Source organism: Lathyrus oleraceus, chromosome 5, assembly GCF_024323335.1.
Source record: "Lathyrus oleraceus cultivar Zhongwan6 chromosome 5, CAAS_Psat_ZW6_1.0, whole genome shotgun sequence".
NCBI lineage: Eukaryota > Viridiplantae > Streptophyta > Magnoliopsida > Fabales > Fabaceae > Lathyrus > Lathyrus oleraceus.
Genome location: NC_066583.1, coordinates 632,563,323 through 632,573,247, shown reverse-complemented (window position 1 = coordinate 632,573,247; position 9,925 = coordinate 632,563,323).

The window sequence follows — 9,925 nt, the reverse complement described above, 5'->3', positions numbered from 1 at the left end:
AGTTGTCGTGTCGTTACTGTCTAACAATTGTGTATTGTTACTAATCTAACTTTTAAGTTGTGTTGTGGTGATAAGTTGAAATGGATGGAAGGAATGACGCTGCAATGGCTGCCGCAATGCAAGCGATGGCACAAGCTGTGCAGAACTTGCCAAATGCTGGTGGAGATGCTGGATCACGTAGCTTGGCGACTTTTCAAAGAGAGAATCCGCCGGTGTTTAAAGGGAAGCATGACCCAGATGCAGCCTTGGGATGGTTGAAAGAGATCGAGAGAATCTTCCGTGTTATGGATTGCACTCCAGCTCAGAAGGTTCGGTATGGTACTCACATGCTAGCAGTCGAAGCTGATGACTGGTGGCTAGAGACTCACGAAAGGTTGACCGTGGCAGGTGAAGTCATTACTTGGGATGTATTCCGTAGGGAATTCATGAGAAAGTATTATCCGGAGGATGTCCGTGGTAAGAAAGAAATTGAGTTCCTTGAGCTGAAGCAAGGAAACTTGTCTGTCACTGATTATGCTGCAAAATTTGTGGAGTTGTCCAAATTTTATCCTCATTACACTGGTGCTGGTGCTGAATTTTCAAAGTGCATCAAGTTTGAGAACGGACTGCGCTCTGAAATTAAGAAGGTTGTTGGGTATCAGAAGATACGCATTTTTACTGAATTGGTGGATAGCTGCAGGATATTTGAAGAAGACAATAATGCTCATTACAAGATTGTCAGTGACCGCAGGGGCAAGCAACATCAAAATCGTGGCAAGCCGTATGATGCTCCAGTGGGAAAAGGGAAACAAGGAGCTGCTCCGGCTCAGAGGACTAGTAGGGGAGGTGCTCCTGCTGGTATAGTTGTTTCAAATGTGGTCAGGCTGGTCATAAGAGTAATGTATGCACTGCTGAAGTAAAGAGGTGTTTTCGCTGTGGTAAGACTGGCCATGCAATAGCTGATTGCAAGCACAAGGAAATGATTTGTTTTAATTGTGGCGAAGAAGGGCATATTGGAAGTCAGTGTCAGAAGCCAAAGAAATCTCAAACTAGAAAGGTGTTCGCATTGACCGGAACTCAAACCTCCAGTGAGGACAGACTTATCCGAGGTACATGTTTCATAAATGGTACTCCTTTAATTACTATTATTGATACCGGTGCCACACACTGTTTTATTTCTGCTAACTGTGCTCGAAGACTGGGTTTAAAATTGTCCGCTTTGGATGGTGAATTGATTGTTGAGACCCCAGCTAAGGGATCAATAACTACTTCCTTGGTATGTTTAAATTGTCCTTTGTCGATCTTCGATAAAGATTTCTATGTTGATTTAGTATGTTTGCCGTTGGGTGGGATGGATGTAATTCTTGGTATGAACTGGTTGGAGTATAATTATGTTCATATAAATTTTCATCATAAGTCGGTGAGGTTTTCCACTCCTGAAGAGGAAGGAGTTGACTTATTACCTTTCAGAGAATTGCGAAAATTGATGAAAGAGGGAGCTCAGATGTTTTCTTTGATGGCGACGTTGTCGGTTGAGAGTAAAGCTAAGATAGAGGAACTGTTAGTGGTGAAAGAATTCCCTGAAGTTTTTCCTGATGAAATTCCTAGTGTGCCGCCAGAGAGGGAAGTTAAATTTACTATTGATTTGGTGCCTGGTACTAGGCCTGTTTCGATGGCACCGTATAGAATGTCGGCATCTGAATTGTGTGAATTAAAGAAGCAATTGGAAGACTTACTTGAGAAGAAGTTTATAAGACCAAGTGTGTCACCGTGGGGAGCTCCAGTGTTGCTAGTAAAGAAGAAAGATGGTAGTATGAGGCTTTGTATCGATTATAGACAATTGAATAAAGTAACGATCAAGAATAAGTATCCACTACCGAGAATAGATGATTTGATGGATCAATTAGTGGGTGCTTGTGTGTTCAGTAAAATTAATTTGAGATCGGGCTATCATCAGATCAAAGTGAAAGATGAAGACATCCAGAAGACAGCGTTCAGAACTCGGTATGGACATTATGAGTATTCTGTGATGCCTTTCGGTGTGACTAATGCGCCGGGAGTATTTATGGAATACATGAATCGTATTTTCCATACTTATCTGGATCATTTTGTGGTAGTATTTATTGATGATATTTTGATTTACTCTAAGTCCGAAGAAGAGCACAAGGAACATTTGAGATTAGTGTTGGATGTTTTGAAAGATAAGAAATTGTATGCGAAGCTGTCCAAGTGTGAATTTTGGTTAAGAGAAGTCAGTTTTCTCGGCCATGTAATTTCAGGAAAAGGTATTGCTGTAGATCCTTCCAAGGTAGAAGCTGTATTGCAATGGGAGACTCCTAAGTCGGTCACCGAGATTAGAAGCTTTTTGGGGTTAGCTGGATATTATAGAAGGTTTATTGAAGGATTTTCTAAGTTAGCACTTCCGTTGACTAAATTAACTTGTAAGGGTAAAGCTTTCGTGTGGGATGTTCAGTGCGAAGAGAGTTTTAATGAATTAAAAAGGAGATTGACGTCGGCGCCGGTTTTGACTTTGCCAAATCCAGAGGAACCGTTTATAATCTACTGTGATGCTTCATTGATGGGTTTAGGAGGTGTGCTCATGCAAAATAATAAAGTAATTGCTTACGCGTCGCAACAGTTAAGAATTCATGAAAAGAACTATCCTACGCATGATCTTGAACTTGCTGCTGTGGTGTTTGTGCTAAAAATCTGGAGGCATTACCTTTATGGTTCCAGATTTGAAGTTTTCAGCGATCATAAAAGTTTAAAGTATCTATTTGATCAGAAAGAGCTGAACATGAGACAACGTAGGTGGTTAGAATTGCTTAAGGATTATGATTTCGGTTTGAATTATCATCCAGGAAAAGCAAATGTTGTGGTCGATGCTTTAAGTAGAAAGACCTTGCATGTGTCGGCAATGATGATTAAGGAGTTGGAATTAATTGAGCAATTTCGTGATATGAGTTTGGTTTGCGAAGTAACACCGCAGAGTGTAATGCTAGGAATGCTAAAGATTAATAATGATTTTATGGATAGTATCCGAGAGGCACAAAAATTGGATGTGAAATTAGTAGATATCCTTAATCGTTGTGGTCAATCAGAGAAGAGTGACTTTAAGATTGATGCGAGAGGTGTGTTGAAATTAGGGGAAAGAATTTGTATTCCTGATGACGCGATTTTGAAAAGAAGCATTCTAGAAGAGGGTCATAGAAGCAGTTTGAGTATTCATCCAGGAGCTACTAAAATGTATCAGGATTTAAAGAAAATATTTTGGTGGCCCGGAATGAAAGAAGATGTGGCTCGTTTTGTGTATGCGTGCTTAACTTGTCAGAAGTCGAAGATTGAGCATCAGAAGCCTGCTGGGTTGATGCAACCGTTGGAAGTTCCAGAATGGAAATGGGATAGCATTTCTATGGACTTTGTAACGGGGCTGCCTGCTACTTTAAGAGGGCATGATTCGATTTGGGTGATCGTTGATAGGCTCACGAAGTCGGCTCACTTCATACCTATTAACATCACTTACCCAATTGCGAAGTTGGTAGAGATTTACATCCGAGTAATTGTAAAGTTGCATGGTGTTCCTCTGTGTATTGTGTCGGACAGAGATCCGAGGTTTACATCGGGATTTCGGAAAAGTCTGCAAGATTCGTTGGGCTCTAAGTTGAGGTTGAGTTCGGCATATCATCCTCAAACTGATGGCCAAACAGAGAGAACTATTCAGTCATTGGAGGATTTACTGAGAGCTTGTGTTCTTGAACAAGGAGGTTCGTGGGACACTTATCTTCCATTGATCGAGTTCACATATAATAATAGTTACCATTCTAGTGTCGGAATGGCGCCTTTTGAAGCATTGTATGGTCGTAGATGTAGAACTCCGTTGTGTTGGCACGAATCTGGTGAGGGTGTAGTACTTGGACCAGAGTTAGTTCGAGAAACTACCGAGAAAGTGAAGTTTATCCGAGAGAAGATGAAAGCTTCTCAGAGTAGACAGAAGAGTTACCATGACAAGCGGAAGAAGGAATTAGAATTTCAAGCTGGTGACCATGTGTTTTTGAGAGTCACGCCTGTGACCGGTATTGGGAGGGCTTTGAAGTCTAAAAAGCTCACTCCTCGCTTCATTGGTCCGTATCAAATCTTAGAACGGGTTGGAAAAGTTGCTTATCGGATGACATTACCACCTAATCTTTCAAATTTGCATGATGTATTCCATGTGTCGCAGCTTCGTAAGTATGTCTCAGATCCGTCTCATGTGGTTAGTATGGATGATGTGCAAGTGCGGGATAATTTAACAATGGAGACAAAGCCTGTACGAGTTGAAGATCGTGAAACAAAGACTCTTCGAGGAAAAGAGATTGTGTTGGTTAAAGTCGTTTGGTCGGGAGCTGCGGGCGAAAGCATGACATGGGAACTTGAGAGTCAGATGAAGGAGTCTTATCCGGAGCTATTCGCTTGAGGTATGTTTTCGAGGACGAAAACTCTTTTAGTGGGGGAGAGTTGTAACACCCCGATAAAAATAAGATAATTATTTAATTTAAGTTAATATTATATTTATTAATTTAATTAAATAATTGGAATTAGTGGATTATTATTATTATTGGAATAATATTATTGGATTTTTATTATTGGAGTATATAAGTTGGAATAAGGAAAAGAGTTCCATTTTTTGGTAAAAAGGGTTTTACGTGAAAGCAGAGAAGCGGTTGAAAAGGGAGGAAGGGCAAAGAGGAAGAGCAAGAGAGAAAAGGTTGGAGAAGAGAAGAGCTTGAAGCTAAAGGCTGCCGGATTAATTCAGGTAAGGGGGGTTTATCGTCTTTTAATGGGTATTATAGATTAACATGTAATGGGTAGTGATAAACCGTTGAATTGGCCCTAATTGGGATGATGAGTGCTGAAAATTTGTGATTAATAAACTGTGTTTAAGCTGTGATTGAATCGGTAATTGTGTGAGTCGTGATTCCCCGAGCGTATCGCTTTTTACGGAATTGGAATCGGAGGTCCGGAAGTCCTCCAACGGCGGAAAATGCGGAGAATTCTGCATTCTGCTTCGTGTTAGCGCAGTAACAGCTTTCTGTCTTGCGTTAACCGGTTAACCCAGGGCGTTAACCGGTTAACACTGTTGTGAGTTGTGGAAATATTGCTGTTCTGTCTGCGTTAACCGGTTAACCCAGGGCGTTAACCGGTTAACACTGTTGAGTTTAGCCAGAAAGCGTGTTCTGTCTGCGTTGACCGGTTAACCCAGGGCGTTAACCGGTTAACACTGTGGGAAAAGAGAAAAAAATTGATAATTGAATCTTGTGTACGTTTTGGAATGGAATTATATAGTACTTAGTTTATGTCAAAGTTGATTATAAGTTGATTATGTTGAAAACATTGTTGTGTTGCATTTATTATCCTGTTGTCGGAATTTAAAGTCGTGTATGTCAAAGTTGATTATAAGTTGATTATGTTGAAGACATTGTTGTGTTGCTATTGTTATCATGTTGTCGGAATTCATATGCATTAAGTCGGAGCTTTGCTCACACCACGTTGGCCTGGATTGGCAAAAGTTGAAAGTTGAAGGCTTAAGCCTTGATGCCTCGTTAAATTGGCAAATTTTAAGTTGGGAGTTTTACTCCAAATGGTACCACATGCATGACGAGTCGAGTCTCATTAGAGTTGCATTTTGTTGGTTTGTTGTATGAGTATTTAATTTAATTGAGCAGTGGTGCTTGTGTTGATATTGAGTATGACGTTTGAGTTGATGTGCCGTTACTGAATGTGTGATGTGATTAGGGTGATTAATGTGTCAAATTACTTAACACGACATGATATTTTATAATGCTTTTTATATCGATTGAGGAACTCACCCTTACAACTATTTTTTCAGGTAACGAGCAGTGATTGAGTAGAAGCTAGTGCTTGGGGTCTAGTGTAGTCTCCTTAGTGGGTCATGCTCTGATAGATGTAACATCGGGACGAGATGTTTCACCTTGTTGAATAATTCTCATGTAATGTGTTACATGTGTTGAATGATCGATTTGATCTCTATCCGCTGCGTATTTTGCAAGGCTTTATGTTTTGATATAATAAAAGAGTATGACAGTTATTATGATGAATGGTGTGAAATGATTGTGTGACACCCTTAATGGCGTATTACTCTGATTGATATATTGTTATTCTAATTAAATATTTGGGGAATTTTAGAAGGGTGTTACAGGATGCACCTACACATTGTCTCTGAATAATTGATTAGTTGGCGCACGCTCTATCAATCCGTTATTCAAAATCAAAGCATTAAAATCAACACAACAACATCAAACTTTTTTGTGGGCTTGTGCACTTAAGTCAAAATATTTTCATAAAAGAATGGGTTAAGTCATTTCAACGTGAAATACAAACGAGCGCTTAATCCTCCATCGTGCGAGCATACAAGCAAATGTTAAAACGCAAGAATTTGACTTAAAACTTAATATGTAAAAACAATCAACAAACATTTATTTTTTATGAACTATGATATTATGATTTTCTCATTACACCTGAGAATACATAGGCACAAAGTTTTGAAACCTCGAGCACAATAATTAAAAATTATTTCTTTCTTTTCTTTTGTAAATAATTTCTCTTTTTTTTATAAATATCTTTTAGTAAAATAAATAAATAAAATAGTCGCAAACATTCTCTTAACAAATCCTCAATCCTAAAAGTATTGGAGGTTTCCGTTGAGCACAACAAATATGAGAGGTGCTAATACCTTCCTTTCGCATAATCGACTCCCGAACCAATATTTGATTGCGATGTCCCTCTTTTCTTTTTTCCTTTTGGTTTTATCGTTATTTCCCATTTTCCTTATGAATAAATAAAATTTGGTGGCGAATGTGTTAGTCATCCGCGAACGTGCGATAACCTCGCGAGGTTGTATTTTTTGAGATGCGACGGATATTTAACTATCCATAAGGACTGGGTGTGAGTTCAAATGTTTGTGCCCACACGGATATGAACTCGGATACATAAATTTTTTCAAACTGCAAGTATAGAAAATACCCTATCCAAACTCTATCCATAGTCATTCCTACAAACATATCTATAAAACTTCTTTTTTTAATTTTAAATTTTAGTAAAATATAAACGGATAAACTCCTATAAGTTTTAACTTAAATCATTATCTATAATAATATATAAAGATAAAATATCTTTTTGGGATTTTTTTACAAAAATAACCCACTTTTTAAAGGAAATTCCCAAAATACCCCTGGTTTCAAAAAAAATCCCAAACTACCCCACTTTTAGGAGGAGTCGCCAATTGAATTGGAGACTCCTCTTTAAAATTGAATGGAGGCGCCAATTGGATTGGCTAGGGCAGGTGTCCTAGCCAATCCAATTGGCGCCCCTGTGTAGGGTTTAAGAGGAGTCGCCAATTCAATTGGAGACTCCTCCTAAAATGCAATTTTTTTGTTATAAATAGATGCGTTGTGTGAGTAATTGTTTCATATCTCATATAATCATTTGGCAATCATGTTTGGTGTTCGTCGCCGATACGGAAAGGTGATTTATGTGAGAGACAAACCTCAAATGCTGTTCTGGAACATCACTACGTTCGATCAACTGAAGAGGGAGCTGGTTCGTTGGTTAGATGGGAAAATACCATAAGGGGAAAAAAATTAGAAGTATTGAGAGACTTGACAGTATCTTTGGTTGGGTGCGAATGAAGACTGATAAGGATGCTAGGGAAATGATGTTCGGTCGAGACGACATCAATTTGATTGTTGTAATAAGTTAGAAATATTTATGTTTTCAGATAGCTTATTTTGTGTTGATGTTTGTTGTGAACCTCGTTGTAACAAAAACTTAATGATATATAATGATTGAAGGTTACAGAAATACAATGTTATAAAATACTTAAGACCTAGATGATGCTCCTCGATTGGGACAGTTGTTCTTGTTGTGTCCTGGTTGACGACAGATACTACATAATCTTATCATTTTATTTGTGGAATCCATCTTTGTTCTGATACGTGTTCTGTTTGACCTTCCTTTTTTCTTTCTACGCATCTCGTCATTGTGCCAAACAATATCACCTTCATATGGAGGCCAGTAATCCTCCATTGGTAGTAATGAGAAGCTTTGATTATATACATTCATGATGGTGTTGGCCTTGTACACATCAGATAAATGGTTGTAAGCGTCTTGACGAGTATAAGCGCATGCTGCAATGACATGGGAGCAAGGTATGCGGAAGGCCTGGAATTTTCCACAATCACACCAACTTCTGTTTAGTCTAACAACGTAGGCTAAATTTGGTCTCCCCTCGTTGTGGTCCATTGTTTCCTGGACGCTGAAATTTTGCCTATGATAGTCAAAAACTGTTACAGCGTGTGTGCTAGCTTTGATGCTCTCCTCTTTCATGACCTTCATGCAACACTCACTGAATACTTGCCCGAACATTAACACTGCACTCTATCTTTCACCTCTGGTTGCGAACATAGAAGCCAACCTATAATAGGTTGATCTTACCAAGGCCGTTATCGGCAGATTTCGAATTCCTTTGAATACCCCGTTCATGCATTTCACAATGTTTGTTGTCATGTGGCCCCATCGACAACCTCTGTCAAATGCCATTGTCCACTACTCTACTGGTATGTTATTTAGCCATCTCCCTGCGTCTTCATTAGACAGTCTAATTTCATCACGATAATATTGAAATGACGGCTGAGTTAAAGCATACCCAACATTCACCACCTTCTTGCGAAGATTCTTATCTTTTATAGCACGCATGAAGTTTTGTGCAATGTGTCTGAAACATTAGACATAGGTAGAAGGAGGATCATGCCATCCGTTGTCATGGTTGTTGTAGGCACTCTCAATGGCAGCATGTCTATCAGAAATCAAACAGAGATTGGCTTGTGGAGCCACATGCGTTCTGAGATGTCGAAGAAAGAAACCCCATCCACCAGCCGTTTCACCTTCAACAAGAGCAAAGGCAATGGGAAAGACATTGTTGTTGCCGTCTTGTGAAACCACCATGAGCAAAGTACCCTTGTATTTTCCGTATAACCAAGTGGCATCAATTTGAATAATAGGTTTGCAGAATGCGAAACCTTTGATGCACGGGTCAAATTCCCAAAAGAGACGATGAAAGATTCTATTACCTGTAGCACAGGTTCCGTCTTGCATCATCGTTGGCAATGTCTCCATAATTGCCACAGTTCTTGGGACATATGTTTTTAATGCCCATAAAAATCATGGCAATTCCTTTTATGAATCCTCCCAGTTGCCGAAAACTTGTTCAACAGCCTTTGTCCTAGCAATCCAGGCTTTCTTGTAAGATGAAGTATAATTATATGTTGTTCTGATATGGGATATAATTATACTCACCTTCACTGATAGGTCTTTATTAACCAATGGCAGAATGTCTTGACATATCAACGTTGCGCTTAATTTATGGTGATCTTGTTCAACGTTAGTTACAATGCAACTGTGAGGTGGGTCTATTGAAGCGATCTCCCAAGAGTCGTTTTTCTTCTTGTAAGACGCAGCCAAATGAAACTTACAAAGCATGTTACGACATTCGATAACATACCTTCTAGAATCAGTGTGTTTCACTGTAAAGTCAGCAGAGTTGTTCATGTGGAATTTTTTGATAGCCAGAACACATTCTTCTTTGGTACGAAACATGTCTCCCACCTTTAATTCGCCTTCTGATCTCGGATACGGATTATAGAAAACACTGTTGGATGTTTCATCGTCGTGAAGATCCATATTTGTCATATGTTGAGGCGGATTGTAGACATGACTAGGAGGTATTGGTGGTGGTTGATCATCATCTTCATCGTCGTTGTTCAGCATGTGATCGACCTGTATCTCGGTCTCCTCTTCTTCTTCATCAACGACGTCCACTTCTGCTTCTGCTTCTGGGTTGAGTTCATCTGACCATTGTGGATCATCTTCACCAGATTCATCCTGACTGGTT